This window comes from Dama dama, chromosome 3 (assembly GCF_033118175.1).
Source record: "Dama dama isolate Ldn47 chromosome 3, ASM3311817v1, whole genome shotgun sequence".
Taxonomy (NCBI): Eukaryota; Metazoa; Chordata; class Mammalia; order Artiodactyla; family Cervidae; genus Dama; species Dama dama.
The window spans coordinates 44,648,951-44,675,922 of NC_083683.1; the positions used below are offsets into that span (position 1 = coordinate 44,648,951).

General features: G+C 41.1%; 1 protein-coding gene and 2 pseudogenes across 1 annotated transcript in view; all 3 read right to left on the minus strand.

The window, feature by feature from the left end:
* The window catches only part of SCN8A (sodium voltage-gated channel alpha subunit 8), a 190,193-nt gene extending 188,009 nt beyond the window's left edge, over nt 1–2,184 (minus strand). Inside the window, exon 1 of the mRNA XM_061127572.1 lies at nt 2,114–2,184. The gene's annotated coding sequence lies outside the window, so the exon portion shown is untranslated. The remainder of the gene's footprint in view (nt 1–2,113) is intronic.
* A 19,200-nt stretch (nt 2,185–21,384) lies between these two features.
* On the minus strand, nt 21,385–22,207 carry LOC133042853 (high mobility group protein B1-like; annotated as a pseudogene).
* LOC133049290 (U6 spliceosomal RNA) lies at nt 21,600–21,692 on the minus strand (annotated as a pseudogene).
* Nucleotides 22,208–26,972: the final 4,765 nt, after the last annotated feature.

A 26,972-nucleotide genomic window follows, 5' to 3' on the forward strand; every position in this document is an offset into this window, starting at 1 on the left:
CCTTGTGTGTCATGAGCTCCAAAGAAAAAATGCTGCGGTATTTCAAGAACCAGGTTAAAGGCAATGTATTACAAAGCTTTCAGCATTTTAAGTCTGATTCCCCCAAGATTTCCACCAGGATGGTACCGGATGGTAATGTCACCCAGCCATTTGCATTACACATCAAAAATAAAATTTTTTTTTCTTAAGAAGAAAAAAAAAAAAAAAGTCCCCCAACCACCATTATCTTCTAATGCACGTGGAGAAGAGAAGTACAGAAAGACTGTGAAACAGTGAAAACCTACCACAACGGAAATCTCCCTTGGAAAACTAAAACACCCCCAGACTTAGCACACCCCGACCTCTCTGAAGGCTCTCCAGGTTCAAACTTGAGAAACAGTTACAAAAAGTGCCTTTCCCTTTGGCCCCCAGAGCCCTCACCCACACCTCCTGCCTCCATCCCGACTACTCTGGTGCCCACTGTGCATGCATTAAAAGCAATTCTCCCTGTTTGGTAGCGTTTGCTCCATGTTAATTATTTCTCCCTCTCCCTGAATTAGCCAGATGCAATGCAAAGTTTCTTCCCCAACCCTCCCCACCTCCCCAAACAGATGACATCCTTTTATTATGGATACTAATACTGGAACCCCGGAGTCTCTGGCTGTAAAATGTATTCCCCCATGTTTCAAAAACTGCAGTGTAAGTGAGGAAGAGGGCACAGGGTGGGGTACCTGGAAGGAATGCCTGGTTTGAAAAATCATATTTATCAGACTGAAAAATGATTCCTACTCCATATCACTTCGAAACTGGGGCCCTTGGAGGGGTCTGAAAGCCCTAGCTAAGCCCCCCCGAAAGTTAACTGCCAAGTCTCCACTGGTGGTTGCTGCTGGCACGGAGGGGATGGAGCTGAGCTCTCAGGAAAAACGCAGAGGCTTTGCAGTCCCCCGAGTACCGAGAGAGAACTACAGAGCTGGGGTCCAAGCCTGTGCAGCTGGGCAGTCCTGTAAGCCCAAAGCTAGCAGAAGCCCAGGGTGCTCGCTGCTGGTGGCACGGTGGGGGAGGGCAGGAGAGAGGAGGAGAGAAGCAGGCTCTGCATCGGGTGGCGTAGGGGTGGGGGTGGGGGAAGGGGATATTCTCAAAGTGATGTACTCCCTAATACAGGAATCCTAGCCTGCCGAGGAAGGTCCCGGGGGGCCCCCAACACAGCCCCAGAGCACCCTGTCAGGAGGGGGACGGACGCATCCGAGTAAAGGACAGGGGAGTCCCGGCTACCCTAAGAACCCACGAGCCCCTGGCTTCTGCAGTTGGTAACAATCTGGAGCTGGATGGGGGAGAAGGATGCAGTAAGACATGGGGGAGGGGGTAGAGCTAAGGAGCTGCTCTAGAAGATCCGGACAGCGCTGCCCTTCCAGTGCAACCGGGCAAGGGGCCCCGACTCTGCCCTGGCTCTGGGATACAGGAAGAAGGGGCTGCTGCACCACGGAAGGGGCGCCGAGGGCAGCCAGAGCCCCCTGTGCAGCCAAGAGCGGAGGAGAGAGAGGGTGTATGGGGGTGGGGGGCAGTGGTCCTCAATTCTCCTCAGTGATCCCCGATAAACACGTTAGAGGAAGCAAGACTTCCAAGCACCTGTACAAAACCCGGAGGGCACAAACCCCGCTCCATGGCCCCTAGAGCCCCGCCGCGCACTCTGCGGCAAAGCCCCTGACTGGAGATGGGCGAGCCCCGCTCCAGAGTCCCGAGGCGAGAAAGGGAACCCGGCGGACGAGGAGCGGCGCCGGGGCAGGGGCTCTGGGGCGACTTACGGCAGCGGCGGCGAGGGAGGCAGCGGCGGCCCTAGCGCGGGGCCCGGGAGGCGCGGCCGGACTGCAGAGGCGCCGAGGATGCGGCGGGCGGGACTGCGGTGGGCGCCATCTTGGAGCGCTCCCCGCGCCCGCCCCCCGCGCCGCCCGAGTCCTTGCATAATTGATGGCTCGCGCCCGCCGCGCGCCGCCGCGCGCGCCCCCGCCGCCGGGCCCCCCGCCCACCCCGCCCCCGCGCCGACCCCCGGCGCGCGCCCCCCGCCCGCCCCCGACCCCCGCCGCGCACGCCGCCCCCGCCCGCCCGCCCGCCTGCCTGCGTCCCGAGGCCCACCTACCCCTGCAGGGCGCGCCCGTTCGCTCGCGGCGCTCCGCGCCGTTCGCCCGTCCGCTCGCTGGCTGTCAGGCCGGCGTCCCCGCGCCGCCCGGACCGGATCCGGGGCGAGGGAGCAGGGCGCCGGTAGGGGGCGCCGCGCCGGAGCGCCTCGCGAGCGTCCCCGGGCCCGCCTCCCCGACGCCCCCACCGAGCCGCGCGGGAGGGGCTCCCGGGCAGAGCGCCGGGACGCGGCCGCGGAACACGCTGGCGGGCTGTCAGCCGGCACGCGGGCGTTGAAACCCGAAAGGTGCTATGTGGACTCGCGCCCTGTGACCCTTGTAAATGCCAAGTCTTACCTTTTTCCTGAACGGCAGTCGCAGAAGAAAATGTCCAGCAATATTGCAGTGCTCAGTTGTTGGAATTTCTGACATCTGTAAACACCAGGAACTCAATTTATCCGATCTTTGGCCATCGGAGAAAAAATAAGCACACACGCACACCGAAGTCTATTAACAGCAGCTGGAGCCTTGTGATTCAGTGGACAGAGAGCCCTGGTAGGAGGAGGAGGGAGACATCCGTTCCCCCAGACCTGAAACTAAAAGTCACCTTAATCTTTTTGAACCTCAGTTTGTCCATCTGTAAGGTAGGCACAATCATTTGCTTACTCCACACTCTCTTAGGAGGATCTAGAAAATGAATGTGTGGACTCTTAGCACTTTCTTGTGCTTCTCATAGATATTTCTTTCTACCGCAAGTTCACAGTTAAGAGGGAAAGTGTGGTCAGGCTGCTACTTACTAACTGGGTAGCCTTGGACATGAACAACTCTGAGCTTCAGTGTCTTCTGTAAAAGGGTACAATCATAGGACCAGCCCGTAGGTTTGCTGTGATAATTAAAGAGGAGGTTGCATTTTACACACTTATCTGGCACACATAGTGTGCACACTATATACATTTTAAAATAGCTTTATGGAAGTATATTTGATATAGAATAAACTATGCATGGCTAGAGTGAACAGTTTTGATGTATGTATACATGGAACTATCAACAACCATCAAGGTAATGAATATACCCATCACCTCCAAAAGTTTCCCCAGGCCTCTGTGTAATCCCTCCTTACCTCACTCTTCCTGCACTCACTCCCTCTCCAGGCAACCACAATCTTCTGTTACTGTATATTAGTTTGCATTTGCCAGAATTTTAAACAAATAGGATCGTATCATATGTATTTTCTTTGTATAGCTTCTTCAACTCAGCATAATAATTTTGAAATTATTCTGTTGTTGATTATTCAGTCATCTATCGATAGTTCTTTCCCTTTTATTGCTGACTAGCAGTCTTCATAGAATAATGAATACTTTTAGAACTAACACTCAAAAAAGATGTCCTTCTCATTATAGGGGACTGGAATGCAAGAGTAGGAAGTCAAGAAACACCTGGAGTAACAGGCAAATTTGGCCTTGGAATATGGGATGAAGCAGGGCAAAGGCTAATAGAGTTTTGCCAAGACAACACACTGGTCGTAGCAAACACCCTCTTCCAACAACACAAGAGAAGACTCTACACATGGACATCACCAGATGGTCAACACTGAAATCAGATTGATTATATTCTTTGCAGCCAAAGATGGAGAAGCTCTATACAGTCAGCAAAAATAAGACCGGAAGTGGACTGTGGCTCAGATCATGAACTCCTTATTGCCAAATTCAGACTGAAATTGAAGAAAGTAGGGAAAACCACTAGACCATTCAGGTATGACCTAAATCAAATCCCTTATGACTATACAGTGGAAGTGAGAAATAGATTTAAGGGACTAGAGCTGATAGACAGAGTGCCTGATCAACTATGGACAGAGGTTCGTGACATTGTACAGGAGACAGGGATCAAGACCATCCCCATGGAAAAGAAATGCAAAAAGGCAAAATGGTTGTCTGAGGAGGCCTTACAAATAGCTATGAAAAGAAGAGAAGTGAAAAGCAAAGGAGAAAAGGAAAGATATTCCCATTTGAATGCAGAGTTCCAAAGAATAGCAAGGAGAGATAAGAAAGCCTTCCTCAGTGATCAGTACAAAGAAATAGAGGAAAACAATAGATTAAGAAAGACTAGAGATCTCTTCAAGAAAATTAGAGATGCCAAGGGAACATTTCATGCAAAGATGGGTTTGATAAAGGACAGAAATGGCATGGACCTAACAGAAGCAGAAGATATTAAGAAGAGGTGGCAAGAATACACAGAACTGTACAAAAAAAGATCTTCATGACCCAGATAATCACGATGGTGTGATCTCTCACCTAGAGCCAGACATCCTAGAATGTGAAGTCAAGTGGACCTTAGAAAGCATCACTACAAACAAAGCTAGTGGAGGTAATGGAATTCCAGTTGAGCTATTTCAAATCCTGAAAGATGATGCTATGAAAGTGCTGCACTCAATATGCCAGCAAATTTGGAAAACTCAGCAGTGGCCACAGGACTGGAAAATGTCAGTTTTCATTCCAATCCCAAAGAAAGGCAGTGCTAAAGAATGCTCGAACTACCGCACAATTGCACTCATCTCACACATTAGTAAAGTAATGCCCAAAATTCTCCAAGCCAGGCTTCAGCAATATGTGAACCGTGAACTTCCAGATATTCAAGCTGGATTTAGAAAAGGCAGAGGAACCAGAGATCAAATTGCCAACATCTGCTGGATCATTGAAAAAACTAGAGAGTTCCAGAAAAACATCTACTTTTGCTTTATTGACTATGCCAAAGCCTTTGACTGTGTGGATCACAATAAACTGTGGAAAATTCTGAAAGAGATGGGAATACCAGACCACCCGACCTGCCTCTCGAGAAACCTGTATGCAGGTCAGGAAGCAACAGTTAGAACTGGACATGGAACAACAGACTGGTTCCAAATAGGCAAGGGAGTACGTCAAGGCTGTATATTGTCACCCTGCTTATTTAACTTCTATGCAGAGTACGTCATGAGAAACCCTGGGCTGGAAGAAGCACAAGCTGGAATCAAGATTGCCAGGAGAAATATCAATAACCTCAGGTATGCAGATGACACCACCCTTATGGCAGAAAGTGAAGAAGAACTAAAGAGCCTCTTGATGAAAGTGAAAGAGGAGAGTGAAAAAGTTGGCTTAACGCTGAACATTCAGAAAACTAAGATCATGGCATCTGGTCCCATCACTTCATGGCAAATAGATGGGGAAACAGTGAAAACAGTGTCGGACTTTATTTTGGGGGGCTCCAAAATCACTGTGGATGGTGACTGCAGCCATGAAATTAAAAGACGCTTACTCCTTGGAAGGAAAGTTATGACCAACCTAGATAGCATATTAAAAAGCAGAGACATTACTTTGCCAACAAAGGTCCATCTAGTCAAGGCTATGGTTTTTCCAGTAGTCATGTATGGATGTGAGAGTTGAACTGTGAAGAAAGCTGAGCGCCGAAGAATTGATGCTTTTGAACTGTGGTGTTGGAGAAGACTCTTGAGAGTCCCTTGGACTGCAAGGAGATCCAACGAATCCATCCTAAAGGAGATCAGTCCTGGGTGTTCATTGGAAGGACTGATGCTGAAGCTGAAACTCCAATACTTTGGCCACCTCATGTGAAGAGTTGACTCATTGGAAAAGACCCTGCTGCTGGGAAGGATTAGGGTCAGGAGAAGGGGATGACAGAGGATGAGATGGCTGGATGGCATCACCGACTGGATGGACATGAGTTTGAATAAACTCAAAGTTTCTATTCAAGTCTTTTGCCTATTTTTTTCAGTTGGAGTGTTTGTTTCTCATTAATGAGTTTTGAGAGGTGTTTATATATTCTGGATACAAGTCTTTTATGAGATATGGGATTTGTACATATTGTCTCCCAGTCTGGGCGTACCTTTTAATTCTCTTAAAGTTTTTCAAAGTGCAAAAATTCTTGATTTTTATGAAGTCTGACTTATTTTCTCCTCATTTATGGATCCTGCTTTTGGAGTCATATATAGGTTTTTTTTTTTTCCTTTGACATAGATATCTAGTTTTTCCTGCACTATCTGATTGCCCATACGCATTTGTCAAAAATCAGTTAATCATTAAGGGTCTAATTCTGACCTCTCTATTTTATTTCATTGATCTTTTTGTCTATCTTGACTCTAAGACCCCATTGCCTTGATTGCTTTAGCTTTTTGATAAATCTTGAAGTCAGATAATATAAGCCCTCCGACTTTGCTTTTCTTTTTTAATATTGATTTTGCTATTCTAGTTCCTTTGCATTTCTATAGGAATTTTAGAATCAGCTTGTCAAATTCTGCAAAAAAAAAAAAAAAAGGCCCTTTGGATTTTGGTCAAGATTACATTGAATCTACAGATGTATTTGGGGAGAATTGACATTATTACAACAACATGATGTATCATTCCGTTTATTTCAGTTCTATTTAATTTCTTTCAACAATGTTCTATAGTTTTCAGGATACAGGTCTTGTTCACCTTTCTGGGATTTATTCCTAAATATTTCATATTTTCGATGCTATTAAATAGTGTTTTTGTTTTTTAGCCACTCCACATGGCATGTGGGATCCTAGTTCCCCAACCAGGGATCAAACCTGTTCCCCCTGCAGTGGAAACTCAAAGTCCCAACTACTGGACCATCAGGGAAGTCCCAGTGTTTTTATATTTTAACTTCTGATTATTCATTGGTAGTATATAAAGTACAATTAACTTTTATATATTGATCTTATGTCCTGAAACTTTGCTAAATTCACTTACTAACTCTACTAGATTTTTTGTAGATTTTCTACAGAGATGATTGTATCACTGGCAAATAAACCCAGTTTTGTTTCTTCCTTTCCAATCTAAATGCCTTTTATTCCTTTTTCTTACCTTATTGCACTAGCCAGAACCTCTAGTACAATAATGAATAGAAGTGGTAAGAGCAAAAATCTTCCTCATCTTAGGAGGAATACATTTAGCCTTTTACCACTAAATATGATGTTAACTGTAGGTTTTTCCTAGATACTCTATCATGTTGAGAGGAGTGCCTCCTCTTTCCCTGCTTTCCTGAGAGTTTTTTAAATCAGGAATGAATATTGAACTTTCTCAATCCTTTTTCTGCATATGGTTTTTCTTTTTAGTTTGTTAATATGGTGAATTACACGGATTGATTTTCAAATGTTAAACCAACCTAGGGTAGTGAACTGGTCATGGTGTATTATCCTTTTCATATATTGTTGGATTTGATTTACTAACATTTTGTTAAAAATTGTTGCATCTGTGTTCATGAGGTGTTTTGGTCTACAGTTTTCTTGTAATGCCCTGTTTCTGGTATTAGAGTAATCCTGGCCTCAGAGAATAGGTTAGGAGGTAGTCCTTCCTCTTCATTTTTCTGGAAGAGTTTGTGTAGAATTTATATTTTTTGATGGCTCAGATGTAAAGCGTCTGTGCACAATGTGGGAGACCCAGGTTCAATCCCTGGGTCGGGAAGATCCCCTGGAGAAGGAAATGGCAACCCACTCCAGTACTCTTGCCTGGAAAATTCCATAGACTGAGGAGCCTGGTAGGCTACAGTCCATGGGGTCACAAAGAGTTGGACACGACTAAGCGACTTCACTTTCACTTTCCTTAAATGTTTAATAGATTTGCCCGAATGAAATCATTTGGCCCAGGGTTTTCTTTGAAGGAAAGTTTTAACTACAAATTAAATGTCTTTAATAGATTAGGGCCATTCAGGTTTTTTATTTCTTCTTGAGTGAACTTTGATAGTTGTGTCTTTCAAGGAACTTCCATTTTATCTAAGTCATTGGATTTATAGCCATAGGGTTGTTCACAATAATACCATATTTTTCATTTACAACCTATAGAATCAGTAGTGATGCCAACTCTCTCATTCCTGAGATTGGTAATTTATGACTTTTTTCTCTCTCTCTCTCTTTTTTTTTTTCATTTATTTTTATTAATTGGAGGCTAATTACTTCACAACATTTCTCTCTTTTTTTTCTGATTAGTCTGGCTAAAAGTTTATAATTTTTACTGACTTGCCCAAAGAACCACTTTTTAGTTTCACTGATTTTTCTCTACTGATTTTCTTTGTGTTCTGTCATTGATTTCCACTCTGATTGTTACTATTTCCTTTATTCTGCTTACTTTGTTTCATTTGTTCTTTTTCCCCCTAGATTCTTAGAGTAGAAACTGAGGTCATTGATTTGAGACCTTCTCCTTTTCCAAAACAGGCATTTATTGTTATACATTTCTAAGTACTGCTTTAGCAGCAAACCACAAACTTTGATATGTTAGATTTTCATTTTAATTAAGTTAAAGAAACTTTCTAATTTCCCTTTAGATTTTTTCATTGCTTCATGGATTATTTAAAAGTATATTATCTAATTTTCACATGTTTAAGGATTTTCCAGCTATCTTTCTGTTATCAATTTCTAATTTTATTGCACTTTGGTCAGAGAACATGAATTGTGACATGAACCATTTAAAAATTTTTTAAACTTTTTTTAATAGCCCAGAATATGACTTATCTTGGTAAATATTCCATGTGCAATTAAGAAGGATGTGTTCTCTGCTGTTCTATAAACATTGATTAGGTCGAGTTGATTAATAGTAATGTTCAAGTGTACTGTATTGTTCTATATCTTTACTGATTTTCTTTCTACTTGTTTTATCAGTTATTAAGAGAAGGATGTTGAAATCTCCGAATATAATTGTAGATTAGTGCAATTCTATCAGTGTTTGCCTCATATATTTTGAAATTCTGTTTTTAGGTACATTAGTGTTTAGGATTGTTATGTCCTATTGATGAATTGACTTCTTTATTGTTACAAAATGACCTTCTTCATCCCTGGTAATATTTTTTGCTCTGAAATTTACTTTGTCTAATATAGACAAATACTGGCATGGTATTTCTTTTCATATTTTAAAAATTTTAACCTATCTATATCTTTATATTTAAAATGGGTTTCTTTTTAGCAACATCTGATTGAAACTTGTTCCCCAGTCCCCCACTCCTGCCATCTAACAAGTTATGTTTTTCAATTGGGGTGGTTAGACAATTTACAGTTCATGTGGTTATTAATATGGTTGGGGTTAAATCTGGCATTGTGCTGTTTATTTCCTATTTATCTTTCTATTCTTTATTTCTCCTCTTTTTATGCCTTATATTGATTAATGGGTATTTATTTTATGAGGTAATTATAAAGAGAAGGAATGGAAATGAAATCCACAAAAATGGATAAGCAGAATTACTAAAAGCTTTATGTAGTATAATTTATAAGAAAGCCAACATGTAAATAAGTTAGAATTTTGAGATTATAGATTTTTTTAAAAAATTCAATCTCAGGACATGGAGAAACTCTTCTTCCTTGCCTTGGTAAATCGTTTTTATTTTGCATTTTTGAAACTCTATGATTGTTATAGTAAGGATGTATGTCCTTGATACTAAAACTGGCTTTTCCTGAAAACCAGACCCTTTGGGGCTATCATTAGACATTATTTGCCAAAAAGTGAGAGAGAGCAGAGTTCTATATCCTTTCTCCAATATTTTAACAAACTTGGAAAGTCAGCCTCGTGGGATTACATGGGGTTCATGTAATAGAGTTTGTTACTTTTAAGCTCCATACAAACTTTTCAAAATTTTAAGAATTTTTGCTGACTTCATGAGAATCTTCGAAGGCATCAAAAATGTCAAGGATTTCCTTTAACAACTAAGCTCATGTCAGAAAAAATTTCAATACACCTGGAAATGAGTTTACATTTAGAAAGATGAAGGAGGGATTAGACTTACCCAGGGTTGCTCCAGGGGGCAAAACTAAGACCAGGGTTGGGAGTTCCTAGAAGATAAGTGCCAGCTTAATATGAGGAAGGATGTTCTAATAGAGCTGACCAGCAACAAATCAGACCACCCCGAGGAAAAGAGCCAAAAGCATTTGTTCAAGGAGAAACTGTTAGATCAGTCGTTCTGGACATTTTTAGGATCAAGGACCCATTTGAAAGCTATGAACTTCTTTTTCTTCCCAGATAAATTCACAGATACATGCACACACATGCACATATACTAACACACAGATTTACATTCTCTTGTGAAACTCATCCTTGACCCAGGGTTAAAGATGACTGATGTACACGGATGTTTAAAGTGTAAGTGGGACATGCCCCTTCCCACCCTGAGAGCCTGTGACCCTCCTGTTCTGTCTCCATCCTCACCCCTACTTTTAGAGGTCACCTAGGGTTTCCTGATGGAAATCCAGCAGAAGTACTTTCCCCCTTTGGATGTTCTGCCTGACTTTTCATCTCTACTTTTTGACCCAATAATAATTTACTTAATCTTCTATCCCTCATTCCAGACATTACTGCTTCCTCTAAATTTACTGTTCCCTTCAATGGTAACAGGATTTAATACCTTAGCTTTCTGTGATGCCACCAGACTCCAGTCTGGAGATTTTATCTCTGAGATTACTCCTAATCTCCCACACAGAAATATTGGTGATGTGGAGGACATTATTCACTCTAGTCTTCCTTTTCTCTGCAACCAGTGTGAAATCCCCCACGATAATATACACTATGTGCTAGTAGGCTTGTGGACTTTTGGACTATCCTAATTTTGGTTTAACTTACTTTTGGCTTGTTGTTGTTGCCTGTTGTTTAGTCGCTAAGTCATGTACAATTCTTTGAGACCCCATGGACTATAGCCCACCAGGCTCCTCTGTCCATGGGATTTCCCAGGAAAGAATACTGAAGTGGGTTGCCGTTTCTTTCTCTGGGGATCTTCCTGACCCAGGAATCGAACCCACATCTCCTGCATTGGCAGGCAGATTCTTTACCACTGAGTCACCTGGGAGGGAATCCCCCTCCCAGGATTGGCCCTTGTTAGGCCAACTGTCTCTGACTTCATCTCCTAGTTGCATCTATACCACACACACTCACTGGCCTTCCTCATTACTCAGAGACACCAGGGTTTTTGCACTTGCTAATCCTTCTGCCTGGATCAGCCTTCTCTCTTCCTCCAGACAGCCACAGGGTGTCCCCTTACTCCCTTTAGCTATAAACTCAGATATCTCTTTCTCAGTGATGCCTTCCCTGGTCATCCTATCCAAAATTTCAATTCTACCCCCAACGTTTCCAATTCCCCTTCCCTGCTTTATTTTTCTCCTTAGCAAATATCATTATTTAGCATACTGTCTATTTTATTTATTTGTCTTGTCTATTGTTTGACTCTCCCACTAGAACATAAACTCTGGTGGGGAAGGGATTTTAAGTTTGCTTTATTCACTGCTTTATCCTCAGTATCTAGAAGAAGATCTATCAAGCACTCAAAATAAATATATTGAATGAATGACAGAAGGAAACTAAAATGGAAAAAAAAAAATAATGTGTTAGCACAGGGTTAGATGAACAGATCCATGGAGCTGAATGGAAATCCCAGAAACAGACCCCCACGTATATAAATCCTTGAGGTTTGACCACAGTTGATACTGCAGATCAATGGGGAAATGACAGACTTTTCAATAAATGGTGCTGAAATTAGATAACCACATGGAAAATAATGAAATTAGGCTACTTCCCTGTGAAATAAAGATCTAAATGTGAAAGAACTATAAAAGCTTTGACTCTAACACTGAAGAATAACTACATGGCCTCAGGGAAAAGAAGGATTTCTTAAACAAGACACAAAAAGCACTATCTGTAAAGGAGAAAATAAATCCAGTCCTCATCAAATTGAATCTTTATTTTCCAAAAGATACCATATAGAAAATGCAAAGACAAGGTGTGGCTAGGGAAAATATCTGAAACACATATAACTGGCACAAGGTTAAGATTAAGAATTCCTGCAATCAAACCACCATTAGAAACTAGGCAAAACACTTAAGTGCTTCACATGAAGAGAAATCTCAATGATCAATAAGCACATAAAGAGGTGTTCAACTTTATTAACAATGAAAATCAAATTAAACCCTCAATGAAATGCCTACCAGATTAACAGAAAAATTCAAAATCTGACAGTGCCAGTATGTTGGCATAGATGTGGGACGAGATCTTTCATATACCATTAATGGGCACCCTTGTGAGACAGAATGGAATTATCCAGGCAAATTGAAGACAAACATATTCTATATCCTGGCAAGTTCACTCTCACGCGTGGACCTTAGAGAAACTCAGGCCCATGTGCACCAGGATACATGGGGAGAAAACGTTCATAAAAGCAATGCTTACCATAGTCAAAGGTCCTTCAACCCTAGAATGAATAAGTTAAATGCAGTACAGTCACAGAAAAGACTACAACAATGAAAAAAGAACTAACTAGCCCCACATGAAACAACATGGATGACTCTCAGAAACATCGCGTTGGACACAGAAGCAAGACACAAAGTAGATAGAGCTGATTACTCCCTTTATATAAAGTTCAAAAACAGATCAACTACATTACATAAATTAGGGATCAGATATAGGTGGTAAAATATAAAGAAAAGCAAGAAAATGGTTATCACCAAGGTCAGGACAGTGACTGCCTCTGTGGGGGAAGGAAGGAAATTATAATAGAGAAGGGACAACTGAAGGGCTTCTTGCGGGCCAACAGTGTTCTGTTTCTCAACTTGGGTGGCATTTTACAGGTGTTTGTTTTCTGATTTGTCTTGAAAATATACTCTCTGTTTCATGCCCTCTGCTGTACGTATGATGCATCTCATAATAAAATTTTTAAATGTGGAAAAAGAAGCACGCTTGCAGCTGTAAACACTAGAGACAAAAGTTAAAACATCTAAGAAAATATAGTCCTATTAAGAAAATGGAAATATTGGATCGATTAAAGAGTGAGATGTCACATGTGCCTGTGGCATAGCTTTGTGATATGGGTGATCCCACCATAAGTACCAGGTAAAAATAAGAAAAATCAATTTGTAAAACTGTTTCAGCAGGTATTCTAGCCAGTGTACAAAAAGATGCTCATCATCTGAGATAAAGTAACAAGAGTCTGGAAAGAGTCATTTAAAATTTTCAGTTAAAAAAATTTTTTTTTCAGTTATACTTGAGAAGAAAATTGTATACTAGTGTGGTGTATTACTAAAGTCAATACAAACTACAATAACAGATGTACACTGTAATCCCACTGGCTAAGCACAGTACAATTTCATTTTTCACACGCAGCCCAATGGGCAGCAGGGAGCAGAAGTAAAGTAGCTTTGCTCCACATTCATTCAGGAACTTCATGATGTCAACAATCAGCTTGCAGACCCCACAGAAAGTTTTATGGTTACATCATTTCTGCCCACATTCTATTGGCCAGAATCTAATCACATGGTCCAACATGCAACGAATGATGGAAAACAAAGTCTTTTGCTAGAAGCCACTTGTTAGCAGCAGCTCTATATTGCGCAAGGGGAACATAAGACTTCATGAAACAGCTGGACTTCACTGCCACAGTGGTATTCATTATTTTATATATTTTTGAAGATTTCAGAATATGTATTTTTTGACCCTCAAAGTTCCACTGTACATCAACTACAGCATTGTTATAGTATGTTGTCTAAACTATAAACTTCATATTGATAAGAAATGAGTCTTTCAGTCAAACCTCAACATGAATCAACCATAACAGAAAACAGCAAAATTCTGTAAAGCAATTATCCTTCGATAAAAAATAAATTTTAAAAAAAGATAATCATCAAAAAAAAGAAGAAATGATTCTTTCATTTTAACAGGTGAAAGCACACAGAAAAAGTCTAACCTCCTCCTCCTATTTTACACAAAAGTTGACATAGTGTACAAAGTGTTCTGCATCTTGCTTTTATCGCTTAACAGTGTATCTTGGGAAATTTCTAATGCCTTTACGTAAAGAGCCTCCTCATTCTTTGTTATAACTGCATAGTATCCCACCATATAGAGGCTTTGTCATTTCTCTAAAGCAGGGACGGGTCGTGTATCCCCAGTGCCTGATATAGCACCTGATACATAGGGAGGGCACTTTATAATTGTTTGAAAAATGAATAACTCTGCCCTCAAGAAGATGGTAGTATAATAAAGCATACGAACCTAGACATGAAGAAGGCCAAGAACATGGTATATTGTATAACAGTATACATGACACATTAAACAAGCAGAGATAGTTTATTTTAAAGGTAATTATTCAAGTGGGACATGATGTCTAAGAGCCCATGTTCTGAACTCGTGTTCAGACCACCTGAGTTGCGATGAGAGCTCCACCATTCACTAAGTATACGACCTCGGGCAAATGATTTGCTGGCACTGTGCCTCTATTTCTTCACCTTTCTGTTGGACTAACTAAATGGGATAATACACATTAAAACTTTGCACCATTCCTGGCATAGCCCCAGCACTCAGTACAGGTTAGATATCATCTCAGATGAGATGGGGCTAACAGAGGCAGCCTCGTGGAGGTGTATTTTGATGGGAAAGGAGGAGGGTGGTACAAACAATACAAAGGTCTCAACAGGAAGGAATGCCAAGAGCAAACGTGTAGCGATAGGATCCCTAAGGACCCTGTAGGGGATGTCAACAGATTTGTATTTGGGGCACAGACAGCTTCCTGAGGAGTAATGAAAAAACGAGATTGGTGAGATGTAGACTCTTGACAGCAAATTGAAACTTGTGATTAATACCAGTGTAAGTCAGAGAGATGACATTGCATAGCTCTGTTTCAGGAGGATAATTTTAATAAGCAGTGTTCAGAATAGATCAGAAAGATGAGTGAAAAAAAATTAATACTGTGTGATGATCATTTTAATGTTTCAAAACATCAAATCACTGTGTTGTGCACCTGGAATTGACAGTGTCATAGGTCAATTTTTACTTTAATTTTCCTGACTAGTCAAATGCATTAATATTATGTTCCTACTTTGTGTTGATTTTGGCACTTCATAAACTTGATATCATTTTGTTCTCACTCAGCTCTATGATGAAGGTATTGTTAGCCCTGTTGTAGAAACAACCTGGCTTGAAGAGGCTGGGTATTATGTACTGCCCACAGTTGGAGAACAAAGAATCAGCAAAGTTAAGTAGAACTTGAACTTGTCTGATTCCAAAGCAGAGGTGTGCTAGGACTGACACATACAGTCTTGCAAGAGCTGATAGGCAAAATTTCAGGAATTTTGTCAGCATTTGTCAAGCAGTTGAGTGATACAAACTTAAGTAATGTAAAACTTAAGTGATGCAAACTTACACTTAAATTATATTTAAAACAAGAGAATAGATACTGAAACTTCATCAGTTCCTAAATATTATCACTACCTGTGATAGTGTCTATGCTCTTAAGGTTATTTACATCTTTTGGGTCTGTAGAGTGGAAATACTAAATAATGTTGTGCTACCTTGAATCTTTTCCCAACTACAGTCGGTAAGATCATATTGATAGCTTGAAATTGACCATGATGGGAGTATTTACAACATAACAAATGGGACGCATTACAATTCAGGACTTGATTTATCATTTTGCCAATTGTCTAGACTTAAGAAGGTGGTGGGAAAATGTTAGAAATGTAAACTAAACTTAAAAGTGTGTTGTGTCTATAGCTACTACATTTTTCAAAACACAAAAACATTGAGGAACAATTCTTTCAGTATTAGAAGACTGTTATCTGATTCAGCAAGGAAGTCACTTATGTCATTGACAAACCAGTGAAGTTTCAACATATGTCTTTGCTGTTCATTTTGCTCTTATTCACTAATGTAAACAAACACCAACATTGATGACAAAACTGTACTCTTTTGTCAACTGCAACCATAGGTTGGCTGTGGATACAGAGTTAGGGAAAAACCACAAGAGCTTTCTGTGAGAATGCATTGGCTAATTGGCTATATGGTTGTTGTTGTCCAGTCACTAAGTTGTGTCCAACTCTTTGAGACCCCATGGACGACAACACACCAGACTTCCCTGCCCTTCACCATCTTCTGGAGCTTGCTCAAATGCATGTCCATTGAGTCAGTGATGCCATCCAACCATCTCATCCTCTGTCGTCCCCTTCTCCTCCTGCCTTCAATCTTTCCCAGCATCAGGGTCTTTTCTAATGAGTCAGCTCTTCGCATCAGGTGGCCAAAGTGTTGGAGCTTCAGCTTCAGCATCCAGTCCTTCCAATGAATATTTAGGGTTGATGTCCTTTAGGATTGACTGGTTTGATCTCCTTGCTGTCCAAGTGACTCTCAAGAGTCTTCTCCAACACCACAGTTCAAAAGCATCAATTCTTCAGCTCTCAGCTTTCTTTATGGTCCAACTCTCACATCTGTACATGACTACTGAAAAAACCACAGCTTTGACTGTATGGACCTTTGTTGGCAAAGTGATGTCTCTGCTTTTTAATACTCTCTCTAGGTTTGTCATAGCTTTTCTTCCAAGGAGCAAGTGTCTTTTAATTTCATGGCTGCAGTCACAGTCCACAGTGACTTTGGAGGCCAAGAAAATAAAGTCTATCACTATTTCCATTTTTCCCCATTTATTTGCCATGAAGTGATGGGATTGATGCCATGATCTTAGTTTTTTGAATGTTGAGCTTTAAACCAGCTTTTTAACTCTCCTCTTTCACCCTCATCAAGAGTCACTTTAGTTCTTCTTCACTTCCTGCTATATGGTCATTTACAACAAAGAGTAGTATATTTAATAATATTTGTAAGCTGTGTGCTACCCATCCTATCAGTAAAATTTATAATAAACATATATATGCACATTTTTCTAGAAAGCCAGTTGCTAAACGTGTATCAACCCTTCAGTGCTCTAAGCTCTCATGTTACCTTGCCTCCCAAGGGGAGAGGGAGACCAACTGTGCTTCTCTGGATCAAGTTAATGAACACCAGCCTCCTTCAAACATAGTATACTTATTTTAGGCAAACTGTGCTATTTTCTTTTAACCTTTTCCCTGATTTTATTCTAGGTCCTTGAAATACATCACTTCTTATTTTCAGCCCAAATTATGCAAGTATGTAAGACTTCCTCTAATTCTGTAAATAGTAATTTTCTGACTCTGCCTTTTCCTTCAACATACTGATTCATCGGTTCTAAGATGCACATTTTTTTTCCCACATTTTAACATCTCTGAAATCGAGAATCCTCTTATAGTAACTGTTGGCCCGGCAGCAGCTGTGTCACTGCTTCCCATGTGTGAACTTGGCCATACCTCTTCTATCGGCATCACTGCAGATGAGCTTAACTGATGTCTAAAACATCCTTTAAAAGGCTGCTCACTGAAATAAAAGGTTACTGTAGTCACAGAACGGCAGAGAAACAGAGCAACAGGGACAAACTGGTAGAAATAAACCAAACATTTCACTATGGAGGAATGGCCAAAATGCTAATTCTCTGGTAAAGACCAGCCAAGAGCTTTATAAGACTGAAGACAGGAAGAGGCCCGCAACTAGATGAAGCTGTGTTCCATTTTGTACCTGACATACATATATGCAAAAGCAATGTCAATCAGAACATCACGCACCAAGCAAATACAGCAAATAAAGGGAGGAAAAATTGCCAAATCTCTAGGAATAAATAAAATTTGAGATTTGCTGAAATCTGATTACTAATTTTATTTTCCTCTTCCATTCACAGATTTATATCATCAAACATTGCTTTGCATATGTCTCAAATATCTTATATGTTTTGGTATTTAACTAGAGAAATATAAAACTACTTTGAAACCAAAAGAAGGCCATCTCCACATAGGATCTGTCCTAACTCTATATGCCTCTCTTTCAGTCTTCCTTCCTTTAGAATATAACAGCAACCAACTGCTTTTTTCAAATAACTTTTAGATTGATGCATAATGCACATACAAAAACTGCAAAGATTGTAAAGGTACAGTTCAAAGAATTACTACAAAGTAACTACCATGCCGGTTAAGAAATAGAACATCAATAGTATCCCAGACGGGTCCCTGCAGTTACTAAATCTACTCTCTTCCCCAAAGAGAGATTCATTTTGCCCATTTTTAAACTTTCTATAAGTAGAATGAGATAGTTTACACTGTTTTACTTTTATTTCTTTCACTCAATAACATGTTTGTGAGATTTATCATTAGCCCTATTCTCACATTGAATAGAACTTTAGGAGTGAGAAGGGAGAGTCAGTCAATGCTTTTCAAAAATATTGATAACCCTACTCTTAAGAGACTTTGGGGTTCCCAGGTGGTGCTAGTGGTAAAGAACCCACCTGCCAATGCAGGAGACATAAGAGATGTGGGTTTGATCCCTGGGTAGAGAAGACCCCCTGGAGGAGGGCATGGCAACCCACTCCGGTACTCTTGCCTGGAAAATCCAGTGACTGGCAGGCTATAGTCCATAGGGTCACACAGAGTCGGACACAACTTACCACACACCCACGCAAGAGGCTATGGGATATTTTGATTGCTCTCTTCTTTTCCTCAGTGTGAAAACGTTGACCTTGCCTTACACTTTTTCCTTTCCCTTTATTTATTTATTTATTTTTTTTGAGCTGGATTCCGTTTCTCACCGCTTCCCAGCACCAGCAGATACTAGATGCTTCCAGTGGGACCCCAGACAGCACTCCCATCTCCCCAGCCTCCCCATCAGGAGAAGAGGCTTATTCCTGGCTCTTGTCCTAGTTGGCCAGCACCCAGGGCTGGTATGGTGCCTCATAGGAGGGCATCCAGAAACCCAGGGGTTTCCTTCTACCTTGTTGCTCTGCCACCTTCAAGATGGCAGTCCTCATGGTCCAAGATAAGGCACCACAACATCGACCTTGTGAGCAGTAGGATAGGGAGAGAGGAGAGAAAGCCCTGTTCTCTTTAAGGGTGCAATCTTGCACAGGTTACCTTTTCTCATAACAGCCCATAAGCCAGAATTTTGTCATATGGCCACATTGAACTGCAAGGAAGAATAAATAGCTATCTTATTTTCTGGAAGACCATGAGCCCAGGCTTAGAAGAAGGGGAGAGCTAATGTTGGAGAGCAACTGGCACTCCCTGCCACCCCATCTTTGGAGTGAATGCCAACACTTTCACTAGGTCCCCCTGCTGAACACCCCAGTATCCAGAAGCACTGAATCCCAGCAGCTCTGCGTCTGAGCAGTGATGCTCCTCAAAACATGCTCAGAACCCTTTGTACCTCTTGGATTCTCTCATCACTTCTGTGCACATGTCTTATTCCCCTACCAGATGGAAATCTTCTTGAGGGCATGATCCAAGTTGGATTCAGTTTGCATTTTCCATGCTAGGAAGCAATTCTTGCATTAAAATTGGTTCAAGTATTTATCCTGCCTTTCTGTGGGAACTATAAATAGGGATAACCAAATAGGTAAGGAGAAATTTCCTTTTATAGAAATATTCCAGCTAATATATAAAGAAGAAATGATAGGATTAAAATATCACCACTTCATAATTCCTAAAGAAATAATAATGGATTGAACATGACTGCTGACACCTCAAAAGGAGAGACAACCCTACACATTTTTAAACCTCTGCAATTTGGGGGCTTCCCAGGTAACATTGGTAAAGAATCCACCTACCAATGCAGGACACGTGAGAGATGGGGGTTCAGTCCCTGGGTCAGGAAGATCCCCTGGCGGAGGAAACGGCAAACGACTCCAGTATTCTTGCCTAGAAAATTCCATGGATAAAGGAGACTGGTAGGCTACAGTTCATGGGGTCACAAAGAATTGGACATGACCGAGCATGTGCGCGCGCACACACACACACACACACACACACACACACATGATTATTAGTTTATTAGTATCATCCAGGACTCAGATGTTCAGTATTCCTCCTGAAATTACACAAACAAATGCAAATGGAAAGAATCCAAGTCAAAATTATGTAACAAAACAGCACTCCATCACAAAAGCATGTTAAATTGTAAGAATGTTATTTTAAAACACTGGCACTTTAAGAAAATGATAGTCTTGAAAACCACAGAATTGCCAAATGGTTCTCTAAACTGCTAAGCAGATAAACATATGACCCTAATGAATGAGCTTGAATTTTAGAAAAATCAAATTCAAATAAATCAGATAATTCACACTGAGATGCAAAGTTTATGTGTCTTCTTCCCCCATGTCTATTGATTATAAAGGGGCAAACCATAATATAGGAAAATATACCTGATTTAAAGTGTGGCACACAATTTTAAAAGTTGACCCAATTAATTAAGTATCTTTAATAGAACATCTCAAGTTTCCTAAATAATCCATATTTAGATAAAAAAGAAAAGCTATTTATAGCCAGCACTTTTTTCTCAGAGCCTCTGTCAACGTCAACAAAAAAACTTAATATGTCAGTCTTGTATTTTAAGCTCACACTTCTGGGGCTACTTTCTCAGGTTTTAAACGAGGGAGCTGCAAATATAACTACCCAGTGCATGGACTGTTTTACCAGTCCCTCAGGGACAGACTTTCAAAATGCTCGATTCCAATAATCCCATGCTGTGAGTAGACGGGTTAGTCTTCACTTTGTAAATGTAACTGGGTTCTGTGAACTCAATATCAACTGATCAAGATTTGAGCCTCAGTTATGAAGGAAAACTGTCTCAATTCAACTTTTATTACCCTCATCATGAGTATGCAAGGTATGTAGACAAAAGCTTATTATCAGCTAACTATATGAAAGATAAACACTGTAATAATTCATGTGATCCAAAATGTGCAAAAGGAAAAGACTAGCTTCTGCTCAAGGAGAAAATTTTCAGACCTGTGAAAAGGACAACAATACTAATAAAAAGTTGTATTTGTTTAGAAGCATTCAGAATGTCAACAAAACAGCTGCAACTTTTTTTCTTTTTTTGCAATTACAGGGTGGTGTTCAGTTAACAGAATAAGAATTATTTCATATAAGCTTCATCAGAGACAACTGAAGATGAAAAAAACTTCCATTCCCATATATAACTAACTTGTGCTATGCACCAACAAGAACATGCTTTAAATTTCCAGGCAAATTTGCAACCCCTATATTGTACCAGGCAGGGTTAGTAGTTGTTGAAAATACCACCGGGACAGGGCCATCTAAAGACACATTCGGTAGTGTGTTAACTATATAAAAAAAGACACTGTGCAGTTTAAAAACAAATCATACACAGCCTCACATTTCAATTTTTTTCTTTGAAAGGAGTGAGCTGTCCACACGGGGGTTAAATTCTTTACAGACAAGAGAAAAGAAACTGGGTTAGAAGCAACTCATCATCTTCTTCCTCTTCATTTTCTTTTTTAAATAAATGTTGATTTATTTATTTCTGGCTGCACTGAGTCTTCATTGATGCAGACTTTTCTCTATTTGTGGTGAGTGGGGGCTACTCTCTAGTTGCAGTACACAGGCTTCTCATTATGGTAGCTTCTCTTGTTGCAGGGCTCTAGGCTCAGGGGACTCAGTAGTTGCGGCTCACGGGCTCTCCTCATATTCCTTCTTATTCTCACTTTTTTCAGCCTTGATGACTCCTTTGGTTGCTGCATCACGATAGTCACTCAGTCATGTCTGACTCTTTGCAACCCCAAGCCACCAGGGAAGCCTACTATTAAGAGATATTTCTAAGTATAAAGACAGGTCAACTTAAAAAGTATCAGCAGGCTAAGTGCTTGACTTTAACTTATAATCTATAAAAATATGGAAGCTTCACGAACCTGCATACCATCGTTGTGCAGGGCCATGCTAATCTTCTGTATTGTTCCAAATTTAGTAAAGGTGCTCACTGTTGCTGCATCAGAGTCCCCTTTAGCCTGGCATGCAGCAATACTCTTTTCCTACTTTTCCTCCAGCTGAGCAGTCTTCTTCTCACAAGGCTGCTTGTCATCCACTGCAGTGTTAGTCCACATCTCTCTCAGCTTCTTTGCAGCTTCACCAGTGAAAAGGCCAGGGTGTTCTCCTTTGATTTTTGGATAACATTCAGAACAAAGCCAGGAAAAGGGCAAAGGAAGCCTCTTGGGTGCATTGGGATATTTGAACTTTTTTGTTTCCTCTTTAGGAGGGATATACATTTTAATTTCTTCATGACGGGCCTTGTCTGCCTTTGCCATGTCTGTGAATGTCTCTTTCTCTTGAGCAAACGTGGTCCTCCACCACTCTGCATACTTCTTAGAAAACTCTTGAGATGTTGACTGAGCATCTGGGTGCTTCTTCTTGTGCTCCTCCAAGCAAGTTTGCACAGAAAATGCATATGATGACATTTTTCTCTTGGCTTCTTAGGATCTCCTTGGCCCACGTTTAGTTATTTTTCCTCAGCCATGCACAGGGTCACCCAGCGCTACCCAGCTCTCATTTGCCCTGGCGCCATCTCTGAGAAACCCAACATACTGCGATGGCTGTAAGCGTGGGAGCCAGACACAGCCTCCTCACCTTCTTCAAACTGTCAACAACCGTACACCTTGTGTCTGTCTGACAAGGTCTTGCAAAAATAGATAATCTGGGGACTTCCCTGGCAGTCCAGTTACGATTTCAAACTTCCATTGCAGGAGGCATGGGTTTGATCCCTAGCCAGGGAACTAAGATCCCACATGCCTTGAGGTATAGATGGAAAAATAAAATCTGAATTTAAAAGAAATATAGAGGAGGGGGGAATATTTTAAATAATACCATAGGTGGGAATCTCTAAAGGACAAATGACCTGGTTTCTTCAATATGTAAGTTGAAAGGAAAAGACAGAAAGACAAAAGGGAAAAACTTACAGATTACAAGAAACTCAAAAGGTGTATCAATCACTTGCAATATGTGGACCTTATTTAGATCTTGATTTAAACAAACTATGAAAATAACCAAACATGCAAACCTGAAATGAGTGAATATTTGATATGAAGCAATTATTGTTAATTTTTAAGGTCCAATAATGATATTATGGTTATGTCCTTGGTTAGGAGTTCTTATCTTTTGGAGATTTAAGTTGAAATATTTACAGATTAAATAACATAAAGCCACAGGGGAGGGGTGTATAGGTGAAAAAAACAAATGAGTTGATAGTTATAGTTGGGTGATGGGTACGTGGAGTTTTATTATATATTTTCTCTACTTTTATTTTTGCTTGAAATTCTCCATAATATGTTTTTAATACAAAAAATGGCCTCCTTCATGGTGCCTAGATCAGCACTTACACATGGCAGGTACTCTGTGAAAAATATGTACTGAATTGTTAGACTGCATCAGCTTTAGCAGAAAGGGTCATCTGGGCTCCAGCACCCATTTTCAGTACTGATATTCACCCAATGTCTTACATACAATGACCACTCGCTGCCTTCTTAGAATTCCCATCAGCCCCCTCATGTAGGATATGAATAGACAGCTGATCAGAGCTGAATGCACCTGGGGTAGCAACCAAATCACAGATAGGTAAGCCAATCAGATTTTCTCTCAGTGACTTGAAATAAGATGCTAAGACTTGGTCAGACAAGAAGGGGCCCTACAAATGAAAGATTTTTTAGGGTGGAGGGCAAACGTCTGCACCACACACTTTTACATGAAAAGAAGTTCAATTTCACTCATGTAAGAGACATACAAATTGAAACTACAGTGAAAAGCCATTCCGTACCCATCAGATCAGCAAAAATTCAAAAGTGTAGCAACATACATGGTTGGCAAGGTGGTGATGATACAAGGACTCTCATATGTTGCAGGTAATAATACGAATGAGTGCAGCCCTGGGGAGAGGAAGTTGGTAATACCTATCACGTACCTTGTGAGCCAGAAATCCCATTTCTAAGAATTTAAGCTCAAAAGACACCTCGACCAATACAAAACTACATAGGCATGGGGTTATTTATTACTGCATATGGGTGAGTTACAACTGCAAAATACTGGAATATTCCTTTGTGTCTGTGTGTATTCCTTGTGTCTGGCTTCTTTGATTCAGGGTTTTTTGAGATTAGTCTTTGTTGTCATGTGTATCACAGTTTATTTCTATTTATTACAGAATAGCGGTCCACTATATGGGTATACCACAATTTCTTGATCCAGTCATCCAGTGATGGATCTGCATTGTTTCCAGGTTTTTTACTCTTATGAATAAAGTGACTATGAAAATTCATATACAAGTCTTTGCGTGGATGTAGATTCTCATTTCTCTTAGGCTAATACATGCAAGTAAAGTTTCTAGGTCACATGGTAAATATAAAACTTTACAATACAGATTTATTTAAAAAACTGCCAATTTCCCCCAAAGTGGTTCCAATAGCAATATATGAGCATTTTAGTCATCCACATCTTTGTCAATGATGTTATTGTCCTTCTCTTAATTTTAGCCATTCTAGTGAGTGTAATGGTGTATCATTGTGGTTTTAATATGAATTTCCTGATGATTAATGTTCTGGAGCATCTTTTTTATGTGATTATTGGCCACTAGTATATCTTATTGGTGAACCAGGGCTTCATGGAGAAATTGCTCATTCCAGAGCTAAAATATCACAGCGGCAGCAGATTCCTTGACATATACACACACCTTGCTACTTGCAACCAAGGCTTCTGGATTTGAACCACTCTGAACTGATCTCCTGGAGAGCAGAAGTTGTTTTCTTTTTTGTTGCCTCCCCATGCCCCGTGTGTGGCACTTAATAGATGCTCACAATGATTTGTTGGAATGAATTTATTTCTGTAGTTCTGTTAATGTCTTACTACCTGGAAATCCAGTTTCCATCCCTGGATCAGAAAGATCCCCTGGAGAAGGGAATGGCTACCCACTCCAATATTCTTGCCTGGAGAATCCCATGGACAGAGGAGCCTGGTGGGCTACCATCCACCGCGTCACAGAGTCGAACATGACCGAAACAACTTAGCACACATGCATGCCCCTAGAAATCCAAAGACCCAAGAAGAGACATTGAAAACAGAAAGAACTTCTTGGCAATGGATGTTAGTATTTTGTTCCTCTCTTGCCTCCACAGACAGTCCACCACCTGGCCTCTTTCATTGGCCATTGTGTTTCCCTTTGGCTTGTAACTTCCTCCCAGTATCAGGCAATATGATACCAGCCACTGAAGAACACACTTTTCCTGGTTTCAGTTTCAGACATCCTGTTTTTCTATGACAATTGTCACTTAAATAGGGGTCTAGTTTCCTGGCTTGAGCAGCTTATTCCCATGCTGGGCATGCATTCTTAGCAGTGATATAGCTGATTGGCACAACAAGATAGCTGGACTTTCTCCTCCCAGGGCAGGGGGAGAAGGTTGGTAGGTAAATATTTCACTACTGCAAAGGGGACGACCCTTTGGGTAAGTGGAAAGCAAAAGCACTCAATGATTTCTTCTGTAAACGTATCAGTTATCTATTGCTGCATAATAAACCTTTCAAAATTTAGTAGCTTAAAACATCAGAAATCCCCATAGACAGAGGAGACTGGAGGACTAAAGTCCATGGGGTGGCAAAGGGTTGGACACGATGGAGCAACATTTTCAAAACATCAACAATTAGTTATTTATCCATTCTGTGAGTTTAAAGGGCAGTTCTTATGTTGGTCTCGCCTGACCCCACCCATACAGCTGCATTCTGGACTTGATGGAACAGAATGACCTCACTTGTATGTCTGGAGCCTTGGGTGCAATGGCTGGAATGTTTGAAAGAAATGGGCCTCTCTCCACTGGCTCTTCATATCCTGGACTTCTCAGCATAGTGGTTTCAGGCCAAAATCCCAAGAGGACCAAAGTAGGAGCTGCTAGGTCTCTTGAGACTTGCTTACAAGTCATACATAACCTCTGCTATTTTCAACTGGGCAAAGCCAATCAAAAGGCCAGCCCAGATTCAAGGGGTAGAGAATTAGACTCCATCTCTTGGTAGGAAGAGCAGCAAAGAACTTGTGGCCATTTTAATCCACCACATGATCTGAAAACAGTAGCATACCCCAAGTGCTATGAGACCAAATATATTAAGAAGTGTCAGAACACAGCTGAAGTGTGGATAGGGAACACAAATGAACTAAAACTTGTTTTTGTTTTTCTGACTGTGGGGTACCTGGGTTAGTTTGTTTTATTTCTAGAAAAAAAAAGTCAAGAAAAGAATTGTGAGGGTGGTAGAGAGAGTTCAGATCATCAAGACACGATAGAAGGAGCTAGAGCTGTTGGTCTGGTGACGAAAAGGCTCAGAGGAGATGGGGAACTGATTCCAAATGTCTAGAAGACTAGTACATATTAGGAGGCTTGTTTGTATGCTACCAGAAAGCAGAACTAGAACCAGGAGGTGGACATTTCAGGGAAGCAGATTTTCCTTAATTTAAGAGAGAACTAACAATCAGAGATGTACATAAATGAGATGAACTACAAGAGTTGGGCTTCCCTGGTGGTTCAGATGGTAAACAATTTGCCTGCAACACAGGAGATCCAGGTTCAATCCCTGGGTCGGGAAGATCCCCTGGAGGAGGGAACAGCTACCCACTCCAGTATTCTTAGTTAGAAAATTCCAAGGACATAGGAGCCTGGTGGGCTAGTTCATGGGGTCACAAAGAGTTGGACACGACTGGGGGACTAACACTGACTTTTTCACCACAAGCAATAGTGAACCGCTGTTAGGTATGGACGCAAATGTTGGTGACCACTGTTGTAGAAAGTAGGAGTTATGCATGCACCTGGTGGGGCCTCCGGGATTCCTCCCAACTTTGAGACTTGATGACGCCACTCCCTTCTGTTGCTCCCGTGGGGCCTCTGTGATAGGGGTGTTACCCAGCGGCTAGCGCCCTGGGCAGTTTCCAGCGCCTCTCTGCTGCCAGTGGTTCCCTGAGCCCTGCAAACCCCCAGGTGACAGCTGGGTGGCACAGGCCTGCACCCAGCCTTCCTGACGTTCTCTGACAGTTTTGCTCCTTCGGTTTGCTATTGTTCTAAGATTTCCTTCTGATGTTTTCCAGGAAGTAAAAATAATCCGTCTTTACCCTGTCCGGGATGGATGTGTTTCTTGCGGCCCAGAGACAGCAGCCAACATTGACTCCTTTATTTTTAATTATTTATTTGGCTGGGCTGGATCTTGGTTGTAGCATACAGGATCTTTCTGTTGCAGCCTTTGGG